The 12,969-nt window shown below is 43.4% G+C and overlaps 1 long non-coding RNA gene across 1 annotated transcript; it reads right to left on the bottom strand.

Annotated features, from left to right (window-relative positions):
• Window positions 1–3,461: 3,461 nt before the first annotated feature.
• LOC120916067 lies at window positions 3,462–5,167 on the bottom strand. The gene is made up of 3 exons (XR_005743945.1): window positions 5,057–5,167; window positions 4,490–4,574; window positions 3,462–3,720 (listed from the first exon to the last, which is right to left on the bottom strand). It is a non-coding gene; the product is annotated as an uncharacterized LOC120916067 (long non-coding RNA).
• Window positions 5,168–12,969: the final 7,802 nt, after the last annotated feature.

Below are 12,969 nucleotides of genomic sequence, written 5' to 3'. Positions count from 1 at the left end.
CAGACACAGTTGCTTAGCACAAGTAATTACATTTATTTCCTTCAAAAGTAGGAAATGTCATATGCTAACAACAGATATCTATAAAGCTTATACCAACAATAATAATAAAATGTATACTTATTCACTCCTCAAGGTAAAGTCTGTGGCTGAGCTCCCAGATGTAATAGAGAGGCTAGGCCTGGGCCGCATGGTGTTTAGGCCCAAGCTCCTATGAGGCCTTTAGAGATCCATGGGGCTTCAGCATAGGTCTTCAGGTCAAGAGAATGAGCTTCCTCCAACAGCCCTTTTTACAAAACTCGCTCATTACTGATTCAAACTCCCTCCCATTGCCAGCCTATTTGCCTTTGGACCAATCGTTGCATTTCCGGGACAGTCTCTCTCAAGCTTGCTTGTAGATGATATTTACTGCATGTCCTGCCATACCTGGCCTCTGGGGGCGATATTGCCCATATAATCTTCAATAGTTCGCTGGCCCTTTGATCATTGCAATTATGTTGACAGTTGCACTTCTCTTTTGTCTGCGGAAGGGCTAATCAAAAGGATCTCAGACATTGCGGAGCCGGGTTTAACAGATTACATTCCTGAGGAGGGGGGGCATCCTGTCCCCCAGGACACAGCAGGACAAGCCTTAGCGTAGTATGTACAAAACTCAGAAATTATATTCCTTACAACAACCACCATCACTGCCTCCAACTGTGTGCCTCCCTCCATTACTGTGGGCCCTCCCCTGCTCGTTGCCTATGCCATTGTTCCCCCAGGCACACCCTTTGTGTGATAAGACTGGCATTCTGACTTCCAGTGAGCTCTTCCATGTTCATTCAGAAATTGAAGGAGATCCAAGAACATGAGGGACATGTTACCGATTAAAAACAGCGCAGAAAAACACATAGAAAGTAATAGGAAATGAGCACACCACTAGCACCCAATCAAGAAGTTTATAAATGAACACAGAAGAGCTCAGTAAAAGTACTTCCAAGTAAAGTGTTAGTAAGTGACTGGTGTAAAGGGAGAAAGCAAAAAAATAAAAATAAAAAACATAGCATAAAAAAAAATCACAATACCCCTCCCCACCCCACGTACAAAAATTACACACAAAACATAACAGTGTTGTGATTTTCACCACTTTTGCAGAAATGCACAATGTAACATTTAAAAATCGTTGCTGTTTATTAACTAAAGTTTATTGCTTTAGGCCCCATGCACACGAGACGCTGGTAAACGCGTGTTCAGAGGCATTTGGACAGCTTTTTCAACTGCCCTGGAACAAATTCAATGTTATCCTATGTGTCCATGCACACAGTCAAGTTTTTCTGCGTTTTTCGGCAGTTGCGTTTATGCTCGTTTTTTCAGAAGCAAAAAATGGGTTCGGACGCAAAAGTTTTCACGTTTCAGACGCAAAACGCGGAAAAACGCTGTTAAACGTGGCAAAACGCGGTACCGGCGTTTTTCCCTCGATTTTGTTTATAGGCGTTTTTGAAGGTGACCTATTTTTTTACATTAGAAATCTCAAAAATTATGGAAAATTATGAAAAAACATTAAAAAAACATAAACAAACTGTAATTGCTTGCATTGCATTGTGGACAATCCACAACTTGTGGCAGGTGACGTGGCCAGTGGACAATCCACAACTTGTGGTAGGTGACGTGGCCAGGTGACGTGGTAAGTGGACAATCCACAACTTGCGGTAGGTGACGTGGCCAGGTGATGTGGCAGGTGACGTGGCCAGTGGACAATCCACAACTTGTGGCAGGTGACATGGCCAGGTGACGTGGCAGGAGACGTGGCCAGGTCATGTGGCAAGTGGACAATCCACAACTTGTGGCAGGTGATGTGGCCAGGTGACGTGGCCAGGTGACATGGCCTGGTGACGTGGCAAGTGGACAATCCACAACTTGTGGCAGGTGTTGTGTCAGGTGATGTGGCAAGTGGACAATCCACAACTTGTGGCAGGTGACGTGGCCAGTTGATGTGGCAGGTGACGTTGGCAGGTGACGTGGCAAGTGGACGATCCACAACTTGTGGCAGGTGACATGGCCAGTGGACAATCCACAACCTGTGGCAGGTGGCGTGACCAGGTGACGTGGCAGATGGTGTGACAAGTGGACAATTCACAACTTGTGGCAGGTGACGTGGCAAGTGGACAATCCGCAACTTGTGGCAGGTGATGTGGCAAGTGACACGCGAAATACAAGTACACTGCTGCTCTCTCAGCTGCTACTCACTCTGGTCTCACAAAATGTCTGAAATGGTTAAATAATACTGTTTTTTGAGCTTAGGGAGGGTCTTATGATGTTTCTTAACTAAATGCTTATAAACGCAAACGTTTTTTTGCGTTTGAAAACGTGTGTTTAGATGAGTTTGCATCTGCGTCTCGTGTGCATGGGGCCTTAGATGGGATTGTGTAAGTTACTGTATGTTGTGTATGCTAATAATCATTTTAGTGTAATTTTATTGAAAATATCATTTGAATAAACATTTGTACAAATGTCATGAGACCCACAAAATTAGTAGCACCATCATTATATTCTATCGGTCCTGTGTTTTTAGTAAACATATTGTTGGGGGTGGGAGGGGCGCAGTAAAAGGCATTTTAAAATTAGAAGTAATGGCTTTCAAATAACTTTGAAATTCACATACCGTAATTGCAAGTTGGTGTAGGTCATTTGGTGCAGGCTTTTTATTTGCTTTTAGTTTGTTTAAAGTAGAAGTAAACTTTTTTTTTTAACTTGTGCCTACAGGTAAGCCTATAATAAGGCTTACCTGTAGGTACAGTGAATATATTCACACTCCATGCTGCCAGTGATGTCACTGGTGCATGTGCTCTAAAGGGACGCCATACTCGTGCCGTCGCTCCAGAGCCCCACGCCATGGTCCATGACTCCAACAAGCATGCGCGGGGGTGGCGTCATCGTGGTGCAGCCAGACGGCCAGAGTAAGCAAACCTGGAAGAAGGACCGGGTGAAGATGTAAGCTCTGTCAGCGGTGACAGCATGCCGCTGGAGAGCTTGATTCTAAGGTAAGTATTTCATAATGTGCTAGTATGTGATGCATACTAGCACATTATGCCACTGTCTTGTATGGTTAAAAATTAAAAAAGTGTGGTTTACTACCGCTTTAACTGTGTATGAACAATATCAAGTTTGTGGTGCATTTGTGACTGTTTTATTTGTTCATCAGTTCAATAATTTTGTCTACACAAAGCTAATGAAGGCATTTTCCATTTTTCCCCATGTGACAAATTTAGAATTATTTTTTACAGGGCCTACATGTTTAGACCTAGTATTTTTACCATTATTACCTTTAAATATTTTAATTAGGATTTGTCTTACTCTGTTTAACAACCTGACATCCCAATTTACTTTTACAAAAAAGGTACACTCCAAAGAGTGCGATTCCTCAAATGGGACTTTAAATTTGGGTGACTGTTAAACCTCAAAAAAATATATATAACACCAAAAGGTTCATAAGACGTTTTTATTGAAAAAGATATGAAAGGCTGCTACTAGCTATACAAAGCACATCCAAGTGACTATAAGCACAAAAGGGAAAGAAATATGCAGGCGCCATTCACAGATAACATTAAAAAAAAATGTAATAGTTGCAATACAGGACCCAGCTATGTCTGTAGGTTAAGACAGAAACCCAACGTTTCAAGGTTATCTGTATTCATGGAACCTCTTCTTCAGGGGTGGGATACTGCAACAAGATGACAACGGTATCTGTATTCAGAAAGGAGGAAGAAAGAAAGGGAGAGAGACAGCAAATAGAAGAAAAAATAAAATAAAAACGCATGTAAACGCATACCCACTGATCAATGTTTATCATGCATAGATAATTGTGAATAAAAATAATTGTCCATATTGTATATTACTAACCGTCAGCGCATGTGTGTGCGTATTCCTTAGACGTTAGTAGCAAATTATTTTTAAAAAGCCATGGAGGTTCTAGTTGAGTTATTGGACAAGACTATCTTTTTGCTTCAGAGTATGATCAAGCAGGGGTCTGCAACTCAAACCAAGATGGAATGTAGCCCGGTCTGTGCTGACTCACAACGGGCGTGGGCAGTGTCCAAAGCCTCTGTGACAGTATCAATGCAACAAAATTGCATAAAAACTAGGTAATCCCCTGATGTAAAAAAAAAAGGTGCCTAAAAAGTAAAAGAGGGATAATGGATGTAGGCTTAATTGTGATTGCTGATAAGCTAGGTAACATTATTAGCATCAATAATCCATAGCGACATACCTAAAATAGTAATTCTATCCCTCATAAGCCCTACTGTGGAATAACCAAAAATGGACTAGTTCTTTAAGAACTTGCCAGTTCCTAGGAGTCTGGATCCTGTTTGTGTTCCTAAGAAAAGACAGCATTTGGACCCTTCCGTAAGGCATCTCCAATGGTCTACCAAAAGGACATATAAAAATATATACAGCGATTGATACATCTGAGGTCAGTCCAAAAGTCGCTAGGATTCCTAATGGGATAGATTACCTAATCTCAAGGCACAGATGAATGTGTGCCCAAGGCTGGGTCTCTGGGATCAATACTTTTCACAACCTATATGGTTGCTAGTGTTCTAAGATATAGGAAGAGAGCAGAACATATGAGTAGAATGGCATGCAGGGAGGTCAGCAGCGTCCTTAAAGGAGTTGTAAAGGAAAAAAATGTTTTGCTGAAATGACTGTTTACAGGGTATGGAGACATAATAGTTAACTGATTCCTTTTAAAATTGATTAAAAATAGATACAAATCAATCATATAATGTACCTCTAGTTTCGTTTTTGCATGTTATCCTGCCTCTGTGCTAGACAGAGCCATAGAGCAGTGATGGTTTGGAAAATGAAACTAGAATCTCCCAGTACTGTGGTCATCAGGAAACAATCAACCAGGAAGTGTCCAGAACAGAGAAGAATTACAGTAACATCAGAGCAAAAACGAACGATGAGGACATGAAACCAGGACTGTAGTAAGGTAAAGGAAGCTATTTAGCTAAAAAAAAAATTCCTTTAGTGACCCTTTAATAAAGACAAACTAAATGACCAAACACTGGTGGCTTACCGAACTAGATCCACCGGCTAGTGCACATGCAGCTGACTTCAGGCAGAAGTGAAGCCTGAATGAATATGAGGCTTTAAATGTGGTTGGGAGCTAATTCCAATACTGAACAACTGAGGGGGGGAGGGGTCGGAGGGACGGACAGGTTCCATGCCCCCCGAGTGCAGTCGCCTCTCCATCCATTCCCTGTTGTGATGGGAACCATGATGCTTCCCCTCCGGAGAGCGCACATGCATAAGTGCGCCGCCTTTGATGGCGGCACGGAGAAGTGACGTCATGCGCCAAAGTCTCGCAGAGCAGGAGCATTTCCTTGCACTTGAGACACCACCCTCTGTTTTTCCCAATTTACTTTTGACGGCTTTTGCTTTTATGTGTGTTTTTATTCTCTAAAATTATCTTTAAATCATTTTATGGGATTGCTTGAAAAGTAGAACACATTTTTTAATGTAAATTGTGAGTTGGCAAATTCAAAAGCACATTTTCTATAATTGAAAGATTGTACCTTAATTAGCCAACAATAAATTATACAAAAATCCAGGACATCATTTTTTTCCCCATTTATTCCATATTGTCTTACTCTATTACACATGCAGATAAGACATGTTGCTACAGAAATCAGGATAACATCAACCAATCTACCAGGGTTAAACAATTTTAAAGCATACAGTACTTGAAAAATAAATACATGCTGCAAATCACATAAAAAATGTAGGTTTTAGAGAAGGCGTGAAAGCTAGGGGTGTACAATCAATCAAGTGATTGATCTTCATCCATTAGTATTCTGCCATAAATTGTAAGGGCTGTTCTCAAGGTCTGAATGTTGTTGTAACCCTGACAGTGCTGATGACTTCAAGGGCAATCGTAACCCTATCACTGCTGAATAATTCAGTTGCTTAACAAGCCAATAACTAGTAACTTTGGTCGCTCAGAATATGCCTATTAAATGATGCCCTTTAGTGCTCTCGGCACTGTGACTATGGGTATTTATTACCTACAGTGTAATTAACCCTGAAGATGAAAGTCCAGTTATATATATTTATCTGTAGAGCAGATATTGATATGTTCAAGATAAGGTGGCCATCACTGAGCATCATTATAGAGAGAGTAATTTATCAGTGAAAGAATGTTACGTTTTGATGGCGTCATTTTAATGCTATCTATAAAAAAGACAGCTGCTTGAGATATAGTTAGTATAAATTATATTTTAATCAGCGCTAGTATACTGGCTTCCTGAACAAAGTCCTACAATCTTCCTTCTTTCACTGCAGTCCTGTGATTGCCTTCTAGCTTCTAAATCATTGTATGTAAAAGTTATTTTGTTTTATTATTTGCACATAATGATAACAGCAAATCCAAATGTTGATATTGGACCTCAGCGGTGTTGTAGGAATAGGTGTAGCAAAGAGCAATAATGACTGGGCACATGTGGAGCAGGGGACCAACACTGTAATCATTGTTCCTGCATTACTGACAAGATTCATTGCACTTCATCAGCTGTGCTCACCTGCTCTTCTTTGTCTTCTTGTCATACTAAAATAAGAAAGGCATTGATACCATGAGTATCGTACTAAATGAAATTAAAATTAAGGTATTCAATCATGGGTGTACAATGCTTTTCTCGTTGCCTATTCTGTCTATTAAGCTGCTTTTCAATTTAATACCAAAACAGGCAAAATCAAGAGATAGTTTGTATTTTGGCAAAAATATGGAAGCTCACCACCCATGCAGATGGTCCACATGTCTGGTGAGTCTTACATAACCAATTTGCAGAGTACAGATGCCATGACTGCTAGTCATTTTTTTAATTAAATGAACCCTCAAGCAGAGAACAAAAAAATTAGCTCAGGATGCAATACTCATCTTCAAACTAGACTTGTCTTACCCAGTACTTCTTTTTTTACCATATGAAGTCCTCATTGTTCTGGGCAGTGTTGCCAACCTACCAGATTGAAATTTACTGACACGACACCCAAAATTTACTGGCAAAGCCAAGTTTTTACAGGCATTTCTAAAAGTTACAAAATTAAAGTTGTAAGTGCAAATTTCAGCATTTAGGCTACAAATAAGTACAATATGATTTAAGGCAGATATTAAAGCAAAATGCGTATGCAAAATGCATATTTCTTTTATTTTCAATATAGTAACTAAGTGGCTCAGGACTCAGGGGCAGGAATTTACAATCGGCAGCACACACACTTGAAATGGACAGTGCACAGCAGCACAGATCACTGACACGTCCCCTCCCGAGTCACAGTGACAGTCTCTCTCAAACCCAGGTGGTCCTCTCAGTCCCCTCCAGTCCAAACAGCACTTACAGTCCCGCTCCCGGCTTGCCTTACTCCCGTCCTGCAGACCTGCAAAGGGGGCTCTGGGCACTCCGCTTGTCTCCCATCCCTTGACATCGCACGACATGCTCAGGCACCATCCCCGCCAGACCCACCGGTACCACCCGAACACACTGTAGCAGGCACTTGAATGGTCTTGGCCAGCTTCAGACCCAAGCTGCACTTGCCCAGTTCTGAGCCAAGCGTCACAGCCATTTTTTACTGGCAACCTTTTCCTCTTACTGGCATTTACTGGCAGGAGAAAAGTGCCCATTTTTTTACTAGCTGCCAGTAAAAATACTGGCGGTTGCCAACACTGGTTCTGGATTCAATGATGTACCAGGCATCATGACACAACCTTCTGAGGGGCCTCACCACCGCACCCTTCATTTATAGTCTACTGATACAGAGAATGGCACTGACATCATTATGCTATTGGCCTTATGCATCCTTAAAGAGAAAATAAACTTCCTCTGCAAACTTTAACCTATAGGTAAGCCTATAATAAGGCTTACCTATAGGTATTGAAAATATCTCCTAAACCTGTACAGTTTAGGAGATATTTCCAGTGTAGCCAGTGACATCACTGGTGCATGCGCTCTGAAGGAACGGCTTACGTGTGCCATTCCTTCCGAGCCTGTGGAGTGAACGGCGGCTCCACATGCATGCGCAGGAGTGATGTCATTGCGGTTCTGGCCAATCATCGCACCGTAACCCAGAAGAAGCACCCAGTAAGATGTCGGCCGTGACAGCGGTGTGCGGGGACTGCTGCAACAGCTTTGTTTTCAGGTAAGTATTTTGTAATGAGCTGGTATGCGATGCATAATAGCTCATTATGCCTGTTTTGCAGTTTTTTTATGGGGGGGGTAGGGTTTTAGAGATTTACAATCTTTTTAAAGACCATCTACCATAGGAGAAGATCACGCGAGTAAGACAACCTTGTGTATCAAGTAACAGGAAGTAAAACAAAAAATCACAGTGTACTGGGAGAGGAAAGCAATGTCACTTGTCTCCACAACCCAGAGTTGGGCTTTAATAATTCACAACTGGTAAGTACAGGAGAAGTGGATGTTGGAAAGTGATAGTTTTATCTAAAGTCAGGGCCGCCATCAGGGGGGTACAGGCATTACACCTGTTAGGCCTCGTACAGACGAGGGGACAGTCCGCTGAAAACGGATTTCTGTCTGATGGTTGTACACCCCATCAGACAGAAATCCCCGCGTACACGATACGCGGGGACGTGGCCACGCCGTCGCGGCGACGTGCGCGGCCCTGGAAGTTTAAAGCTTCCACGCATGCGTCGAATCACTTCGACGCATGCGAGGGATGGTGGCCGATCGGACATGTAAGGTGAGTCTGTACAGACGACCGAACATGTCCGACGGACAGGCTTCCAGCGGACATGTTTCTTAGCATGCTAAGAAACATTTGTCCGCTGCAAAACGGTCGGCTGGACAAATGTCCGCTGGAAACCTGTCCGGTCGGCCGTACACACGACCGAACATGTCTGCTGAAACTGGTCCGCGGACCAGTTTCAGCAGACATGTTCGGTCGTGTGTACAAGGCCTAAGGGGCCCGATGGTCACCAGGGGCCCGTTTTTTTGGTGGTTTCTTTTCGTCTGACCCCCCCACCTTTAGCAACTTGCAGCAGGAGCCCGCCCCATACCCGCACCAACCCCCCGTCCCGCTTATCATCTTGCGGCAGGAGAGAGGAGGTCCCCCGTTTCTCTGCTGCAGGGGGGCCCTGCCTAAAGCTGTGTAAGGGGTCCCAAACTTTGTGATAACTGCCCTGTCTAAAGTCTTGTGTTTTGGTGGATTCCAAAGGTAGGGTTGTCTGATGGAGCATTCTTGCATAGTTCTAGCATCTGTGAAAACAGTCAGGGTCCACGCCCTGTAATTCTTAACCAAGCATACCTAAGACACATGAGAGGTGACAGCAACAAATAATACATTACTGCTAGTTTTTCAGGTAAGCAACATGATGTAGCTCGATCTTTCTGCAAAATAGCCTCACAAAATAATGGACCCCCCAGGGAAATCTGGGAAGACAAAGTACAACTAGGATAGGTAAAGTTAGATTAACATTCTGCAGCAATCACCTCCCTTGTTTGTGTTCCGTCCAAGCACACAGAAGAGGCCATCAGTCACTGCAGAGCTGAGCTCCCAACACACAGCACTGCCTTTTTATTGCTCGTTTTATTAGATGCCTCTTTAGTCAGCGCTCTGTTTAACAAGAGAAATGGAGGAAAGGTAGCTGAGCCTGTGAAATCTACATGACTACACCAAATTGATTTTCTTTTGCTTAGTGAGGAAAGCGGCACTAAGCAGACTCTGCATCACTCTTGAAGTCACACTTTATAGGAAACTCTTCAATAATCGCAGGGAATTCTTCCAACCCTGTATATTTTTTCATACAGGTGCTGATTGACTGTATGAAGAATATAGGCCCAAAGTACAGATGGAGTAGCGAATTTGATGGGGTTAGAATCACAAGCATGTTCAGTGAACACAACCAAAAATCAGATAATTACAAACTTTAATGTGAAGTTAGTAGGATACAAATCCTGAAAATCAGTTCTCTCAATTTTTTTGTTTATTGAGCAGGCGGAATGTAACACAAATGATATTGGAAGCTGGGAACTGCTGAGAGGGACATTTACCATTGCAGAAAAAAAAAAAAAATACTGGCCCAGATTCAGGTAGGGGCGCGCACTGATACGGCGGCGCAGCGTATCGTTTTTATGCTACGCCTCTGTAAATTACTGGAGCTATGCTGCATTCACGAAGCATTTGCTCCGTAATTTGCGGCAGCGTCTCGTAAAAGGGGCCGGCGTAAGTGCGCGTAATTTAAATGATCCCGTAGGGGGCGTGGATAATTTAAATTAGGCGCGTTCCCGTGCCGAACGTACTGCGCATGCTCCGTCGGGAAAATTTCCCGACGTGCATTGCGGTAAATGACGTCGCAAGGACGTCATTGGCTTCGACGTGAACGTAAATGGCGTCCAGCGCCATTCACGAACGAGTTATGCAAACAACGCAAAATTTGAAAATCGCGACGCGGGAACGACGTCCATACTTACCATTGGCTGCTCCTCCTAATAGCAGGAGCAGCTTTACGGCGAAAACGACGTACGCAAACAACGTAAAAAAACGAGCGCCGGCCGCGCGTACGTTTGTGAATCGGCATTAGTATGCAATTTGCATACTCTACGCTGACAACTATGGGTGCACCACCTAGCGGCCAGCGGCAGAATGCACCCTAAGATACGACGGCATAAGAGACTTATGCCAGTGGTATCTTAGGCTACAGTCGGCGTATCTAGCTTTCTGAATACAGAAAGTAGATATGCAGGCGCTACTTAGCAATTACGCTGCGTATCTATGGATACGCAGGCGTAATTGCTTTCTGAATCTACCCCACTGTTTGGTGAGGAGCAGGTCTTTTATTATGACTTCATGATGAAAGTAATATCCACTAGCACAGGAAAGTACCATTCCTCCCTCTACTGTACCTTCAGCGCGTGTCCCTGGGCAGAGCAGAAGGAGCTCAGCAAACATTAGTTTGCTGATCTTCTCACCAGTGAATGAACCCAAAAGTGATGTGGTTTCAACTCTGTCATTCCACAGCAACTCTGGTCAGTTTGCTATGGTATGTTTTTTTTTCTTGTTTCCTGTGTAGGGTACCCTGTTAAAATCAGCAACAGGTGCCAAGAGTCTAGTATGGATTTTGGGGGGGACCCAGGGCCTTTTTTGTGTGCATGGGAGTAACAGAACCGACCGGGACAGGGACTTTTGGAGGGGATTGCATGGTAGCCTCCTACCCACTGATTATGGCCCATGGAGGAGGCTTTGGGTTTTGTCTGCTTCTCCTGGTCAGAGCATGGAAAAAGAGCTCAGTTGAGGCTCTGATCCCATGGAGAGAGCAGATCATTCTCTAATGATAGACAACGATGTGATGAACGCTGAGAGTGAGGCTTGGATTATTTCTCTGAATAAAGACAATGGGGGTTATTTACTAAAGGTAAATCCACTTTGCACTACAAGTGCAAACTACAAGTACAAAGTACACTTGAAATTACACTGAAAGTGCACTTGGAAGTGCAGTTGCTGTAGATCCGAGGGGGACATGCAAGGAAAATAAAAAATAGCATTTTAGCTTGCACATAATTGGATAATAAAATCAGAAAAGCTTCCCCTCATTTCAAATCTACCTCTAAGGCCCCGTACCCACCAGCGGATCTGTCCGATGAAAACGGTCCGCGGACCGTTTTCATCGGACATGTCCGCTGCCGGATTTTGGTCTGATGAAAACAAACACGGTGACATGTCGCGACGTGGCCGCGCCGTCGCCGTGACGTGCGCGACCCTGGAAGGTCAATGCTTCCACGCATGCGTCGAATCACTTCGACGCATGCGAGGGATGGTGGCCGATCGGACGTGTCCGGTAAATCTGTACAGACGACCGAACACGTCCGACGGACAGGCTTCCAGCAGACATGTTTCTTAGCATGCTAAGAAACATTTGTCCGCTGGAAAAAGTCCGCTCGGCCGGGAATCCGGTCCGGTCGGCTGTACACACGACCAAACATGTCTGCTGAAACTGGTCAGCGGACCAGTTTCAGCAGACATGTTCGGTCGTGTGTACGAGGCCTCAGATTTACAGCGACTGAAATTCCAAGTGCACTTTCAGTGCAAAATGGATTTGCCTTTTGTAAATAACCCCCATAGTCTAGTGCTTGTATTAAGAAATGGCTTCCCTTAGTGCTAATATTGAGAAGCAGTCACATGACCACCCCATTTACTACTGAAAGTAAAGGAGGAAATGATGTGGCAACCTTGTTTCACTGTAAGATTTGCAAGTACAGCTAAACTGATAGAGGAATACTAGTGAACAGTGATCCAAATGACAGAATATCTACTAGCAACCTAAATATGATGCAATATATATAAAATAGGGGAACCAAGGATAATAGGAGTAAGACAGAATATGCAACAATCAGGAATTTAGACCAGAACTGGGATCAGAAACAAGAGGACATATATATAGGATGCAAGGCAGTAGGGTACAGGATGCAGGTTCTGGACAGGAATTTGACAAGGTCACGGAAGGACACAGCATCAAGGTCAAGAGCAGGATCACGAACCCAGCATCAATTAGGTATGGCACACAGGCAGAACACTGAAAGTCTGAAGGAAGCTAAGATGGGGTTATATAAATGCTGGGAGACACCTGCTGATGACCACTGGAACTACACCTTTCAGCTCTGGGAGCCACAGTGCCACCAGCAGGTGATCCAGGTCCTGATAGCTGTTCAGGCAGTTCATGCAATGGAATTTGCATTATTAGTGAGATACTCTCACTGTACCTGGGTTTGGTTTGAGGTGGGCTCAATGAACATTACAGTTTGGGTGCTGAATCAATGAGGAACATGTACCAAAGCAAACAAAAATAAAACTGTTTGGTGGGGAGAAACAATTTTGATAATGATTAAGGGTCAACATCAACATTACAAAATGTTTTTTTTTTTTTAAGGGATTTTTAAGAAATTTTTTAAATCTAAAATTACAACATAAATAATTTTCGACCTGCAT

This window comes from Rana temporaria, chromosome 10 (genome assembly GCF_905171775.1).
Source record: "Rana temporaria chromosome 10, aRanTem1.1, whole genome shotgun sequence".
Lineage (NCBI taxonomy): Eukaryota > Metazoa > Chordata > Amphibia > Anura > Ranidae > Rana > Rana temporaria.
Note: the sequence above shows the minus strand (reverse complement) of the source record. Positions and strands in the feature narration are given on the sequence as shown.